The following is a 17,110-nucleotide window of genomic DNA, read 5'->3' as shown; positions in this document are numbered from 1 at the left end:
TCACAGCTCCTTACATTCTCTGATCTCATCAATCACAGCTATGCAAAACAGTCAGCCATCTCAAGACAACTCACTCGCTTACACTAGTTTATCCTAGATGGCTTCTGAAAACTAAACTGATTACAAAAATAAAACATGAAAAATGTTAAAACTTGTAGCAAAGAAAAAAATAATATTTAGATACATTAATAAATGTAAAGTATCAAAAATATCCACCAGTGAATTAGTAGTATGAGATATGCAATTGAATAATACGATTTTATATAAAACATATTCAAGTCATTAGATTTTATTGATGAGTATATAAATTATTTTTACAATAATAATACCTTTCTTAGAATGACACCACTTAGTGCTTACTTCTAAGTACAGGCTAAATCTAATAGCAAAGTATAAATTTATTTTGTGAAAAACTAACAAATTTTTAGCAATTAATATAAAATAGGGATATTTCAAAATTTTACACAAATAAACTATACAATAATACACGGATAAAGGATAAACAATTTAATGAGGTAAATTTATATGTCATAAATAATCTAGTAAACATTATTCCATTTGCAGTATTATGCAAACACCACCTCTCTCTAGTCAAACTTTTTTTTGAATTTTTGAGATTAAAAGTTGATTAAAATAATTTTCTTTCTTTTTCTTCTTTCCAAATTCTCCCATATTTTAAAATCCATGAACTCCTTTTCACTATTTATGTATATAAAACTCTTTGTGTAGGATTGAGATCGGATGACTTTCCATATAGTTTGGCATGATAATTGTTGGAGTCTTTGTACAGATCATATTGCCAAGAGTTTATGGATTGCTTCTGAGATTCTACCCTACTTTTAATGTTCATGTTTTTCCCATCCCTCAGACCCTCCTAGATTCTCCCCACTTCCCAACCAAAGCATCTAACTCTTTCTCTCCCTCCTCAAAACAAAATGAAACAACATATCTAAAAATCAGGACAAACAATGAGGAAAAATAAGACAAAATGCTAAAACAAAAGACATTCTTCAACTGCAAAGCTATTTAATTTGGTAATCATCCGATTCCAATCCATCACGTCCTTTTGTAACTAGAAATAAGTTTTTCAACCCTGTTTTGTTCTGTTCTGTTTATTTTCTGTGATGAATTAATGGTAGAGGTTGTAAACACCTTTGCTTACTTTTGGGACAAGGTCATTTGATACTCTAGGAATTAATCAGGCAGGGTTGGAGGGCCCACAGCAAGACTGAGGCTGTGACAATTGTATTGAAAGAAATCATACTTTTTATATCTTTTTCAGAAAGAGACTATAATGGTAATTTCCAGTATCAATATAGTTATAGTTGTTATACTGGGTACACAAGACTAATGCCTAATATTTCTTTGTCCTGTCAAGCATCTACTCTTTATTCACCATTAAGAAAACAAGAAGAGAAACACAAAGCTGCCAGAATGCTCCATAACCTGAGAAGTGCATTGGTCTTTGTGGAATGCCAAGTCACCTTGTACCTCAAGAGTCATGGACTCTAACCTGAAACATGTGTGATGGTTGTCTCTCAAGACACCTTGACTAAGCCTACGCCATCAGTTCTCTACAAATTTGACCTTATTTTTTTTACTAATTTTAATTAGTACAATGTTTTCAAAACCCATTTATGTTGAACCATACTTTTGCATTCTGCTCGATGTAACTGCATCATATTTAGAATGAAGTGCTGGGCAGCTAATACCATCACATGTTCTGGTTTGATCAAGGTAAATATTTTCTCTCTGAATTGTTTACTGGCTTTGTTTTGGGAAGATATACCCATTATTTGTCTCTTTACTTTGATGTGATTCATGAAAATTGCTTTGCTGTGTCTGTCTTAGATCATTCATAATGTACACTGCAAGTTTATTCAAGTTATCAAATATTTCAAAATCATTAACCCTATTTTTTAATATCCAATAATATTATATTTCTTAATTCTTGAGTGGACTTTTAAGTGTATTTGCATGTGAGGTGTAGTACACATTAATGTAAATGTGACAGTTCTAATTTCTTTAAGATTCACAATATATGTGAATACACACACATATATATGTGTATGTATATATATGTATGTATATATATATATGTATGTATGTATATATATACATGTACATGTATATATGTATGGAAAGATTTATGTTGAATTTCTAGATTATGAAACAGATAAATTAATAAACAACAAAGTCATAGATGAAGAGCAGTGTTCTCTGACAATTAGTTTATAACCTCTAGACATCTCATTAAACTCTCAAATTATTTAGATGTGATTCCTGATTTACTTAGAAGGTCCACAGGGAAATGTTTCTATAGTTTCACAAAATGTATAAATTTGACCTCTAAAGCCCCATGTTAAGAACTACACTGGGAATTCAAGACAGTGCTTTCAGACAGGTAAGAAAATGTGACATAGCCATCTATGAACTTAAAAATTGTCACATTTTGTCCTATGCCTTCAATCACTGAGTCCATTTCTAATACTGATTCTGTACTTTCTGAACTCTCTAAGATGCTCATGGAGCAATTGCATGACATTCACTTTTTCTTCATGCTAATTTTTAATACTTGTAATGAAAAAATATCAATCCTTATAAGCATCTTTGGAGATTACTCAGAAATATTATATAGCCAAGATTTTTAATGTGAGTATATATAATAGAGTAATGATTCACTTAATACTCCCTTATTTTCACAAATAAAGTATAAGAAATGTTGGGTTTGAATATGATAATAAAAATCTTTAATTTAATTGTTTGCCAAAATGTATGTTTGCTTACTATTTTTAAATTGTAGCATATATTCATAGTATGAATTTTAGTATGACCTAAAACATATGCACTGTCCTGACTTTTTAATGAAAGAATTTGAAATTTGATGATTTCATGTCTCCTTTATCTGTCTTTCTAATTATCAGTTATTTTTGCTCCAGGACCTCTGACAACAATTACATTCATTTTTCATAAATGTATAGATATTATTGATTTCTAAATTGTTTGATATAGAAATGAAAATTTTAAATCATTAAAGATGTGCCTATCATTATTTGAGTATGATAGATTTTTATCCATTTTTATGGCTATGACAAATTTGTTCTACATTTAATTATAATCTATTTAGAGTTTTAAAAACAATCTTTCAGTAGTCAGTGATAGAGTAACTCTGACAAAGATAATTGGTTTCCTCAAGACGTCTTCAATCTATAAACAAGAAAGAGTTATATCTATTCATCTAGAAATATGATCTTTGTGCTGCACTTTTTTAAAAAATTTCAGCATGGTAAGATAAACGAATAACATAGAAATAAGGCATTTGTTATATTTCTTGTTAAATGCAATATATTTATTAAATATGAAAGTTATTTGGGGCAAATGCTACAATTAACATTTAAGTGAGTAGAACAAATTAAATATACTGTTTTCACAGAAAAGTGTAAGGCATTTTGTCTATATTGCTAATTTATAGATTACACAAGCAATTATGTACAATATGATTACTTTGAAGGGTCATGATTGTAATTTCCTTTTTTTTTCAGTTAATGATGGTGCTCATGATATTCAATAAAACTAATGTCTACTACTTTACATTTAAATCTACCTGATATTGGATGTTTTTCCATATATATCCTATGATTTTAGAACTTACCTCCAATTATTTTTATAATTAAAATTGCAAAGAAAGACCCTGACAAACAAAAAGGTGTGGACATAATACACAAGGAGATTTCAAAACACATCAAATTATCTGTGAAATTTATTTAAACCTTTATTTCATTTTACATTTATAATGCTGTTAACCATAGTAAAAATATGTGGAATATTAAGTATTACAATTTATTATAATAAAAACCACACTACTTTCTGGAGAATTTTGAGTCATTATTAAACCAATAATAAGATATTCTTACTAATTTTTACTTTATACTTTTCTAGGTATTTCATTATAATATGCAAATATATTTATCAAAATTATCTTATATTGAAAGGTATCCTTAGGAAAAATTTATAAGAAAATAATTATTTCACATAGATATACTATTTTCCATTAATTAATTTATATTTTTAATTTACATTCTAATCACACCTGTCCCTCCTCTCAGTCTTCCCCATGCATTTGGCCTCTCCCCAACCACTCTTCTCCCTCCCCTTGAAAAATGGTGAGGTCCTTTTCTTGGTTCCAACCCACCCTTATACCTCAAATCATAGCAGGACTAGGCACATACTTTTCCACTGAGGTCATACAAGGCAGCTCATTTAGGGAAACAGGATCTAGAGTCAGGCAATAGAATCAGGGTAATCCCAGGTTCCAGGACTTGGCAGGTCCACATGAAGACCAATCTGCATGTCTGCTACATATGCTGGAGCGGGGGTCGGGGGGAGATGCCTAGGTCCCTTCTATGCTCATTAGTTGGTGATTCAGTCTCTGAGATCCCCCTAAGCATCCAGATTAGTTGATTGTGTTGGTCTTCTTATGGGGTCCCTAGCCCCTCCAGGTTTCTTAACCATTCCCCCAAATATTTCATAAGACTTCTAGAGCTCAGTCTAATGCTTGGCTGTAAGTTTCTACATCTGTTTTAGTCACCTGCTGGTTGGAGCATCTCAGAGGACACTTATGCTGGGCTCCTGTCTTTAAACACAGTTTGGCAGGTGCAAACATAATCTAAGGCTCCAGGGTAATTGAAGGAGGAACACAAGCCTGCAGTGCAACCCTATTGATGACAACTCAGCACACCCTCTCTTAATTGTCAGGGATGGGGGTATTGCCTTCATTTATGTCTGTCTCACACAGGGTTCCTGTGTGTCCAGGCTATCAGTAACAAATACGGCTTTCAAGAGTGGGTTCGCATGTCTTGTGACAAAAGTTTGAACAAATAAGAAGCATCAAAGTCTCATAGTGTATCCCTTTATCCACTACCTGTGTAGTCACAGTAATAGTTGTTTCTTCCATCCATACTGATTACAAAATCATCAAGAATCAATTGAAACAGAGCTTGCACTCCAGTGTTACTCTTGACACAGGGGAGACAATGCCTTAAATAGGTCAAATGAACAACAAGAAGCTTGACCTAATTAGCTATCTACTTATCATTTCAGATCAGTAAAAGGGTTCAGTACTGTGCATTGGTATGTATACAAACAATTGTGACCACATCCACTTTATGGTAAGTTCAAACTCTAATTAAAAATTGAAAAAAAAATTATAAAGGTGCTTCTTGAAGGCTATTTGGGGCAGTATACATGTAATGCAGACTAAAATCCTGCTTCCTTTATCTATGAACAGGCACTCCTGTTTGAGACACAGGATAGAGTTTTCAATGACGTATTTGCCAAAATTTACCTTTGAATACTCTGTATAAATGCATCAGAGATATATGTGATATACTATCTTTGGTTTCTTGATATAATTGCAATGTGTGATTTTTCTGTAATATTGAACTTGCATGTCTACTCAATATATTTTATATTTTAATACTCTTATATGCTTTATCTGTAAACAGTTCTGAAGTAGAGTTGATGCATTTTACCTGTTCTTATACACAGGAAGTATGTGAATTTGTATGTATCACTAAAGTTAATAATCATATGTCACTATGAATTTGAATTACAGAAATGATTAATGAAAACTCTAAAGAAGTACAATAAATAGTTACACACTTTTGAAATTATTAAAATTTTTGTTAATGTGCATGAAAATAAATTGTGCATCTATCATTCTACTTTAAGCTATGTTTTTAAGTACCATCTACCTATCTTTCATCTATCAGAGATTGTGACTCATGAAATTAGTTAAACATCACACTAAACATTAAAAGCAAGTGTTCTATACATGTGTATTAAATATATATATGAATGTAAATTTAATATTGGATACTGAAAGAATTAGATATATGCTATCTATCATCCTTTTTAACAAATTCCTCCAATTAACAATAATTTAACTCTACAGGTAATGCAGATTTCTCTAATTAGAACAGGCTGTCCCATAAACTAGGATGGAGAACCAAAATCACACAGTGGTAACTGAATTCATCCTGATGGGCATCACTGACCACCCTGAGCTGTAGTCCTCATTGTTTGGTTTGTTCCTTCTCATCTATCTAATATCACTGGTGGGAAATTTGGGCATGGTTGTCCTTACAATGGTGGACTCCAGGCTGCAAACACCCATGTATTTCTTTCTCAGACACCTCGCTACAACTGACCTTGGTTATTCAACAGCTGTGGGACCCAAAATGTTACAAAATTTTCTTGTAGATCAAAATAGAATATCCTTTAACCTTTGTGCTACACAGTTAGCCTTCTTTCTTCTGTTCATTGCTTGTGAACTTTTTATTCTGTCTGCAATGTCCTATGACCGCTATGTGGCTATCTGTAAGCCTCTGTTCTATATGGTCATCATGTCAAAAAGGCTATGCTGGGTGCTTGTAGTAATCCCTTATGTTTACTGTACAATTGTGGNTCTTTTAATCACAATTAAGATTTTCACTTTGTCTTTCTGTGGCTCCAATGTCATCAGTCATTTCTACTGTGACAGTCTTCCTTTGTTATCTTTGGTCTGCTCAAATACACAAGAAATTGACGTGATAATGTTGTTCTTATCAGCTTTTAATTTAATTTCCTCTCTTCTGCTTGTTCTTGTGTCCTACCTGCTCATCCTTATAGCTATACTTAGGATGAACTCTGCTGAGGGCAGGCGCAAGGCTTTCTCCACCTGTGGATCCCACCTGACTGTGGTCACTGTCTTCTATGGAACGTTGATATTTATGTACATGCAGCCCAAATCCAGTCATTCCTTTGACACTGATAAATTAGCTTCAGTTTTTTACACCCTGATTATCCCCATGTTGAATCCTTTGATCTACAGCTTGAGGAATAAAGATGTAAAAGATGCTCTTCATAGGACAGGGAAAAAACTACACAGTGTTTGCTTTTGAAATCCACACAGGATTCAATTCCTTCACTCTTTATTTTCCATATAACGGTTTGTCAAGTACAAAGGATCAACAGAATTAAATCTTATCACTCCTCCTGGTAGTGGAACATCTAAATTCTCTATAAGGATTTATGAATAAAACAATAAATCTTACACTTTTTACTGAGTAAGGTTGGATTCTAATGGGATATATTTAGTCACACAAAATATTCATAAAGTGTAAAGATCACAAGATGCATTGGTATAGCTTTGTCCTCTTTAAATAGAACAGGAGCTATAGAGCAGGGCCTAGAAGGTATTGCATACTGGACTCATTATGTTTATAATGTGTTGCATTATTTATGTCACCATATTCATTAGTTTTTAAAAATTCATTTTTTTCTTTTTTTATTAGATATTTTCTTCATTTATATTTCAAATGTTATCCTTAAAGTCCATTATACCATCCCGCTGCCCTGCTTCCCAATCCACCCACTCCTGCTTCCTGGCCCTGGCATTCCCCTGTATTGGAGCATATAATCTTCCCAAGACCAAAGGCCTCTTCTCCTATTGATGGCCAAGTAGGCCATCCTCTGCCACATGTGCAACTAGAGACACAACTCTTGGGGTTACTGGGCAATTCATATTGTTGTTTCTCCTAGAGGGTTGAAGACCCCTTTAGCTCCTTGGGGACTTTCTCTAGCTCCTTCCTTTTTTTCTTTCAGATTGATTTTCTTTTTTTTCCCCAAATATTTTTATTGGGTATTTATTTCAATTACATTTCCAGTGCTATCCCAAAACTCCCTCACATGCTCCCCCACCTACTCTCCTACCCACCCACTCTTACTTCTTGGCCCTGGTGTTCCCCTGTACTGAGGCATATAAAGTTTTCACAACCAATGGGACTCTCTTTCCACTGATGGCCGACTAGGCCATCTTCTGATTCATATGCAGCTAGAGACACGAGCTCCGGAGGGGGGGAAGTGGGGGGGATATAGGTTAGTTCATATTGTTGTTCCACCTATAGGATTGCAGATCCCTTCACCTCCTTGAGTACTTTCCCTAGCTCCTCCACTGGGGGCCCTGTGATCCATCCAATACCTGACTGTGAGCATTCACTTCTGTGTTTGCCAGACTCCAGCATAGTCTCACAAGAGACAGCCATATCTGGGCCCTTTTAGCAAAATCTTGCTAGTGTATGCAATGGTGTCACTCTAGCTCCTTCCTAATTCATTCATTTCAATTAGTTGTATGAAAATCTCAGTTGACCACAGTGAGAAAACACTGAGTTCTCTGCTTTGCATGTAAATCACTATAGACCTTGCTTGTATGTCCCATCACATGAAACTTACCCATCACATCAACCTTAACTACATCTGTGATTCTCCCAGTTATGGTTAATTTGGAGTATTTTGTCACTGAAACAACTTGTAGTTTCTTCATAGAACCTAGTATTTTCTTCATTTAGTGTATATGTACCTTTGAGTGAATGCAGCATTTCAGATAGATGATTAAGCTTGGCTACAAAAATTTGTGTAAATATTTCTTTTATTTATTTTTTTATTGGCCAGATCCGTACATTTTTATTTCATATTCTTCTTTGTACATCATGGAATTCTATAAATTAAAAAAATAAAAATTGTTTAAGTGCCGTGTTGTCTTTATTCTGGCACATAAAGCCTTAGTGTATTAAGTGATTTCTTGTGAAATCTCATGAAACGATATCCTTTTCTTTTGGCTCATACAACAATGAGCATAGTACTGATTTTAGAGCATTCCTTGGTTGTATCAATTTAATAAGTAACCATAATGTCACAAATAGAAATGGGCTTTATTTCTAGTCAAAGTGCAACAGTATATGTACAGTATATGTAAATATTCACATATTGTAATTATACCTCATATATATTCCTCCTAATTCCTCAAAGATTCCTCTTTAAATTTCATGCCATATCATGTGCATATTATACCAAATATATCTGTGCTACCAATCAATTGCTAAATAAGTATTATGTGGAATAATAAAACTATAGGAAGAGTAACATGGGAATCTATTAAAGACTTTAAAAGTTGATGATTACACAATTGTATTCATTAGAATAAAACTTGTACATTAAGTTCTAAGTGTATATAAGGTTTATACTTATTTAAAACTTAATTTCTGTTTTAAATTATTTGAATTTATTTATTTTTATTCTGCATTTTTTTAACAGAGCAGACTATATTCCCTCCATGCCCCAGTCTGCCCTTGACTGGTCCCCATCCCACACTTCCTCACCCTGTCCCCACCTCCAAGATAATATCCCTATTCTCCCAACCCAACGCAAACAGGCATCCCCACTCCCTGGGGCCTCAAGTCTATGGAGGGTTAGGTCCATCTTCTCTTGCTGAAACTAGACTATGCAGTACTCTGCTACATATGTGTCAAGGACCTTATATCAGCTGGTGTAACCTGCCTGGTTGGTAGCTCAGTGTCTGAGAGGTCTCAGGGGTCCAGGTCTGTTGAGACTGCTGCTCTCCCCATGGGGCCACCCTACTCCTCAGTTTCTTCCAGCCTTTTATCTAATTCAACCGCAGGGGTCTCTAGTCCATTGGTTAGGTGCTAGTGCCAAACAACCCTCTTGGGTCCCTTGTCTGCGTAGGATGGGTCTCTGGGTTCAGATGGGCAAGGAGTCAGCGAATGACAGACAGATGCACACAGGAGATTGTGTAGAATCTGAATGTATTGTCACAAAGTGAACACAAGTCTTATATACTACAGAAAATAAAGGGGGTAGGATGTCAGAGCAGGCAAAGTACATGGAAGTTACCTGACACAAAACAAAGGAATGACTTCAAAAGGACTTATAGGAACCAGGTAAATGTTTACAGTAAAGATAAAGCAGTCCTGCCTAGGGTCAGCTTAATGATAGCTAAGGATTTCACACCCTAGTCACAATTAGTGCTACTCCTTTTTATCCTTGTGAAAGCTAGCACCAGGGGGTTCTGCTCTAGCAGACCTTCTCATGAATAATGCAATACCACAACCTCCCAATTTCCTAGGCCCTAATAATTTCTTGTATGAGTGTAACTTTTAAGTATCTGTGGAGAATCTCCCTTTGTCAGAAGAATTCACCAACTTGCTTCTAATATGCAATGTAGCTTGTACTGAAAGTTTCTATCTCATTGGGCTTCCCTAGCTCTTTCATGGTAAACCCACCTATTAGCTACGCCAATTGTGTATTCCTTTATTTTGATGAGACTGGCTGCTGTCCCAAGTAAACCCTCTGCAGACCAGCCCTGAGCTGCTCTGGCTCCATCCTTTGTAATGCTTAATTAGTTACTGAATAAGAAACTTTCTTACTGAATTCCTACTGAATTCCAAGTTTGTCAGCATGAAGTATTTTCTAGGACATTGGAATACTGAGGAAGGCTTAGCTATGTCAGAATTCAATCTTAAAATGTACTTATAATAAGATAATACTAAAAGAGAGCACGTGGATCCATACACCAGACTAATGTGGGGATAGGGTATGAGCATATGAGTTTTGAGAATGTCAAAATTCCAGGAGGTGAGTTTCCATGAAACTCTTTGCCTCAAGAGTGCTCCCAGGCCTCTTAGCCTGCCAAGCAAACTTCACTGGAGTGTGTGTAGCATGCTAGTAACTGCATCTGACTCTTTCAGCTGCTTGTTGGGCCTCTCACCAGGCAGACTGTCTTTTATGGGACTTTGATATTTATTTTTGTGCAACCTAAGAGGAGCAAATCCTTTGACACTGGCAAATTGGCTTCCATATTTTATACCTTAATCATCTCCATGTTGTATTCTTTGATCTACAGTTTAAGAAAAAAAATGCTTGTAAAAAAAGATGTAAAAATGCTTTTGGAAAGTGAGGGAAAGTTATGCACAATAACTTCTCATAGAAGTCACAGTTTGTTAAAAATTGCCTTACTTCACAATAAATAAATATGTATGCTCTATAATTTCAGTGAAGGAAATAGGAAAGAATTATTTTTTAAATTACAGATAGTGTGTGACAAAATTTTAAAAAGGAAGTATAACAGAAAAATACTTTTAAAATATGTAGATCTAAGAAGGTAACAATGTTTACTGACTTAAGTTTTAGCTAAATAGATTATTTGAAAAATAAAAAAAAAAGCCTAGAAACATTAATAAAGGAATAAGTTTTGGTATTGCCCGAAGATTATTTTGTGGGTTTGATATCAAGTTAATCTGATAGCTGAATAGATAATAGATGAAACTTAATGGAGAAATAACTTTTGCTACTGGTTGAAAATTATTATGTAGTTTTGATTTTGAAGCAAATCTAATTAGGTAGCTAAATCCAAATATAACTTTAAAATGTCTGTGTCAAACAAAACTGTCATCAGATAATAAAACTGATAGCAAGAACTATGAAAATTAAATTTTATATTTGATATGAATAATCAAACTTTGTCATTTCTGGCATGAGAGATTGAGGCAGGCCTTGGGCACTCTTGGTTAAAGAACAGTATCACTGGATCTAACCATATGTGATACGATTCAAATAAACAAGCATGTAATTAGCTATTAAAATGTAATGAAAAATGTAATTTCAAAACTTGCCCATTATTTGGATACTATTTTGTTTTAACGGATAATTTGCCAAAACGTGTGTGAAAAGCAATTCAACATCACAAATACTCATGGTAACAGTAATAGTCTCTAAAGTGTTTTAAGTACTGTTCAAAATATTTTTCTCTCAGAGAATGGCAACAGAAAAGACTTTAATGCTGAAGGACTGAAGTTTTATTGTTTGTATTTGTTTGTTCATTTTTGTCATTTTTGTTTTGTTTTATTTTCTTAGGTTTTTACCATCACTCACCACATTTTGCTTTGGCTAATTTCTAACCAGAAGATAAATGTGGCATAATCCTGGGACATGGTCTTTACATTTTATCACTGATATAAACAAGGTAAATTTGATATATAAAATGTCTTCAAAGTTGCATGTTCTGTTCTATAAGTTAGAGTGAACAGCAGACTATCTGTATTCTGGGAGGCTGGGATCTAAAATTTCAAGTTTAGCTTCTCTATTTTTTTTAAGCCATTTTATTTAATAAACATTGTGATTGTTTACTGTGTTGTGAAAATTACATATATTTTTCAAATTCTAATATACTCATAGTAATGCTTTGGGATTAAAATCAAGGTTTTATTGTAAGAAACAAAAGACTAACCTCAGAACTCATAATATTGAGGTAAAAATCAATTCTATTTAGTGACTATACTTCAAAATAAGGATACTCATGGATGCATATAAAACTGAGAAATGCCTTTCTCTTTAATGTGTCAAATCTGCTATATAATAAATTTTAAGATAAAGACAATGCAGTGAATAACCCTTTAAAATATGAAACCAACAGGGCATGTGTTGTCCCTCAGGATATATATCCCTGCAGAATAATGACCCTCCCTAATCAGCAATCATTAGTTAACATCAATAGCTTTTCAGCTAGCATTGAGAATCCCTCACCCCTCCCTCCTCCATGCTTAAATTTTTGTCTTCTTGACATCATAAAGATTTTGTACATGTCTTCACAGTTACATTCAGTTCATGTGTACAACAGCCCTGTTGCATTTCAAAAACAAAGTTTACCTATTATCATCCACTGCTCCTGATCATTAAACTCTACTCATACCCATACTGATCTGTGATGATAACCTTTCCACAAAAATGTTGTGTTGACTTTATCATATTTAGTGTTGAGATCTTTTTTTGATGTCTTTTATTTTCTATACCCTGGGGAATTCTGGGTCTTTGTTAATGACCATTTACTACAAAAACAAGAACAAAACAAACAAAAAAAAACCCAAAACAATAAAAAAAACTTGCTTCTGTGATAAGTATTGAGAGACACAATTATATATAGGTAAATTATTAAATCTTTAGATTTCCATTAAGACATCGTTTTTATCAGATTCCTAATAGTTGACTCTTCTGAAAGGTCTGTAACCTAACTGTCCTCAGATTCTTGGCTGCTTAAATAATACAAGCTATGGCATCTATCTGCAATTGGTATTTTTTTCTCCTTCTGCAATATGAGATTAAAAGGAAATATCAGATCTTTAGGATTGGAAACAAGATTATTAGATGAAACATCTCTGGAAGACTTTCATATAATTCATTAAAAGAAATGGATTTTGAATCTCACATTAGGTTTGAAATAATTACTAGAGAATAGGAAGACAACAAATTTCACAATAATGACAAAATTTCATTAGGATTTTACTGTATCTCACTAAATTATCAGAGAAAATTCTTTATGAAACAAAATTTAAGTACGTGTCTTTCTTGCTGAAGAGAATGATATTCTACATACATTATGTTTCTTTAAAATTTTTATCATTATAAAAAATAGGAAAAGATAGACAACCTCTCTGCATTTTCTAGAGGTATATGTATACGTGTGTGTGTGTGTGTGTGTGTGTGTGTGTGTGTATTTTAATTATCTGTTGTTGTCTCATGTTTACTATAAGAAAATTATAATTTTATGATAGTGCCACAAGATTAATAAAGAATATAGACAACACATTAGAAATTACATTTTGTAAAGTTTATTTTATGACCACAAACATACTCATAAAAAGAAATCACCTTTAAACAAGATGTTAACAAGTAGATTTCATTGTCCTTTCTAAAGAGACTAATATATTCGCCTCTCTTAACCTCTGTGTGTTATTTCTTTTCTTTTTCTATAGAAACAATATGGAAGTGTATTGTTCAATATTTTGATCTGCTGTTTTCTTAAAATTTTCAGCATGATGTCTATTAGATTATCACAAGTGCTATCTCCATGCACAAGGTTTTATGCACTGTGTTCTGTAGCATAGGGGACTCATCTTGTGCTAGTAGAGCAGGGGGATGTTTTGCCACACCCAATATTCATTGTAAACGCCTTCTTAAAACATTTTCTTTTCTTGCTCTGGTGTTTGTATACAACATACAAACATATAAAATGAGAAATATTGACATTGATAATAAGCTCTTTGAAACACATGTTGTCTTGCAAACACATTACTTTCTTATTAACAGAGAAATTTGATAGCTCAAAATATAGGTATAATTTAAAACAATATTCTTCCCTTAAATTTTAATACCCTCATNTTTTACTAGAACAGTTTATATCTTTAAAATATATCTATTTTGTGTATAAATATATCATCTAATAATAATAATTCTATGTCAGTGAAAGATTAAGTTGTAAAACAGAAACACTTACCAAATTTTTGTTATGTTAAGAAAGGCCACAGAGATATAATTATGAATCAGAACATTGTGAAAATTTTAACATTATATTTTAAAGGAAATTAATTATTGAACCTTAAAACTAGTAAAACATCCATTACTAATTTTAAGGTCAGAATATTTAATGAAGTAGAATAATTTACACGTTAACTGTGTTGCTATCACCTGATATGATGATAGACATACCTCCAAGATGGCAAAACCAAATACCTATAGACATTAAATAATATTATTTTGTAACACAAATCTAGTTTAAAGCCNTTCTTGTAAGTCTGTGTCTATTTCTGTTATTAAGTCATGTACAGGTGTGTTATATATGTGTATTCAAGATGAAATTGTACATATTAAAAATATAAGAGTTTTGTTACCTGTTAATTTATAAAAAAAAATCTTCCGAGTAATAGTTGGTAAACTAGGTAATGGATGGATTATACAATGTTGTCTGTAGAAACTTTGTCTGATAAGCTAAGAGGAAGAGCCATAACTCACAGTGATGACCTAATTCACACTGCTGGGCATCACAAATCACCCTAAGCTATAAGCATTACTTTTTTGGTTGTTTCTTATCATCTCTCTGATCTCCTTCATGAGCAGCTTGGCCATAATACTAATTACTATGGTGAACTCCCAGCTGTAAAAACCCATGTATTTCCTTCTCAGACACAAAGTTACTATACTCTTTGTTTTTTCAACAGCTATGGGAACCAAAATGTTAGAAATATTATTGCACATCAAAACCCAGTATCTTTTATACTTTGTGACTTTTAGACTTAGCCTTCTATCTTTTGTTCAATGTTTGTGAGATTTTTCTTCCATTTTCAATGCTTTATGACCACTATGTGGCCACTGTAAACCTCTGCTTTTGTGATCCTAATGTCAAGATTATGTTGGTTACTGGTGGCTGTTTTGTTTTGTTTTATTTTGTTTTTTAACTGTAAACCAGGGCTTAAATTGCAATTGTATGCTTGATTCATTGAGTTTTCTTAATGAATTAATGTGTTGGATTTTTATCTAAACATCTTCATTAGCTTTTGGGATTCATTCATTTATATGAGTTGAGTGAAAATCTAAATTCATCAAAGTGAAGGAAAGCTTAAGTTCTGAGCTTTGCTTGTAACTTCCTATTGACCTTGCTTAAATGTCTCATCACATGATGGGAATCCAGGATTTTTCTCTTTTTCTTTCATCAACCTTATTTTCATCTCTGATGCTCCAGGCCTTCTTTGTTTGGTTTTTGTTGTTGTTGTTGTTGTTGTATTTGGTCACTCAAACAACTTAATTCTTCTTTGTTTTGTCTATATTTTTTCTATTTCACTGTATATTTGCATTTAAGTGGCATGTACAACTTCAGATAAAAGCTTAAATTCTGCTACAAAAACTTGTATAAACGTTTCTTTTATTTTCAATTATTGGCTTTAAATTTATTTTATCCTGTGATCTTATATGAACATTATGAAACTCTCTAAAATATAATAATAAAAATTGTTTAAATGCTGTATTGTCTTGTACATGAAGTATGAATCTATTAAGTTGATATCTTGTTATACTATGATGAAAGGATATCCTTTAATTTGACTCATGCAACTGTGAGTACAGTATTGGTTTCAGTACAGGCTTTGACTATATCAATTTGCTAAGCAAGCATAATATCACAATTAAAATGGGCTGTATTTCTAAACAAAGTCTAGAAATATATGAAGAGAAATATATCTTTATGTATTGTGATAACATCTTTCAAATACCTCAAGGTTCACAAAAGTACTTCTTAGTTAAGTTTCATACCACCTTTTGCATACTATAGCAACTATGTCTGTGCCACCTATCAATTGATAAATAAGTGTTCATGGAAGAATAAAAAGTACATGAATATTCACTTGGATATTAAAATAATTGATTAAACAAGTGAATTTGTTAGAATAAAATTATGTTTAAATGCTAAGTATACATAGTTTATATTTTAAACTATAAATATATATTGGAAAATATAAACAAACTCAAAGAAAAAATTACATGATCATCTCCTTAGATGCTGAAAANNCATTTGACAAAATACAACANCCCTTCATGTTAAAAGTATTGGAGAGAACAGGAATTCAAGGCCCATTCCTAATCATAATAAAAGAAATATACATCAAAGCAACAGCCATTATCAGATTAAATGAAAAGATACTGGAAGCAATTCCAATAAAATCAGGGAAAAGACAAGGCTGCCTCCTCCCCCTATCTCTATTCAATATAATACTCAAAGTTCTAAACAGACTAATAAGACAACAAAAGGAGTTCAAGAGACAAAAAAAGTTGCCAAAGAAGTCGAGGTATCATTATTTTCAGATGATATGAGGGTATACATAAGATATCCCAAAAATGCTATCAGTGAACTTCTACAGCTAATAAACGAATTCAGCAAAGTGGCCAGAGATAAAATTAACAGAAACAATCAGTAGCCTTCCTTTATACAAATGATAGATGGGCTGAGAAAGAAATTGGGGAAACATCACCCTTCACAATAGTCACAAATAGTATAAAATATCTTGAGGTAACTCTAACCAAACAAGTGAAAGATCTGTTTTACAAGATCTTCAAATCTCTCCAGAAAGAAATCAAAGAAGACTTCAGAAATGGAGAGATCTCCCATGCTCATGGATAAGTAAAATACATACATAGTAAAATTGACCATTGTACCAAAAGCAGTCTACAGATTCAATGTAATCCCCACCAAAATTCCAACACAATTTTTTAAAGGCATGAAAATAGCATTTCTCAATTTTATATGGAAAACAAAATACCCAGGATAGCAAAACCAATTCTTAAGAATAAAAGAACTTGGGGCTGGTGAGATGGCTCAGTGGGTAAGAGCACCCGACTGCTCTTCCGAAGGTCCAGAGTTCAAATCCCAGCAACCACATGGTGGCTCACAACC

The 17,110-nt window shown here is 33.0% G+C and overlaps 1 pseudogene; it reads left to right on the top strand.

The window, feature by feature from the left end:
• The first annotated feature begins 5,999 nt into the window (after positions 1 to 5,999).
• LOC110289386 lies at positions 6,000 to 6,941 on the top strand (annotated as a pseudogene).
• The last annotated feature ends 10,169 nt before the right edge of the window (positions 6,942 to 17,110 follow it).

Source organism: Mus caroli, chromosome 2 (genome assembly GCF_900094665.2).
Source record: "Mus caroli chromosome 2, CAROLI_EIJ_v1.1, whole genome shotgun sequence".
NCBI lineage: Eukaryota > Metazoa > Chordata > Mammalia > Rodentia > Muridae > Mus > Mus caroli.
This window is presented reverse-complemented; position numbering and strand designations above follow the sequence as displayed.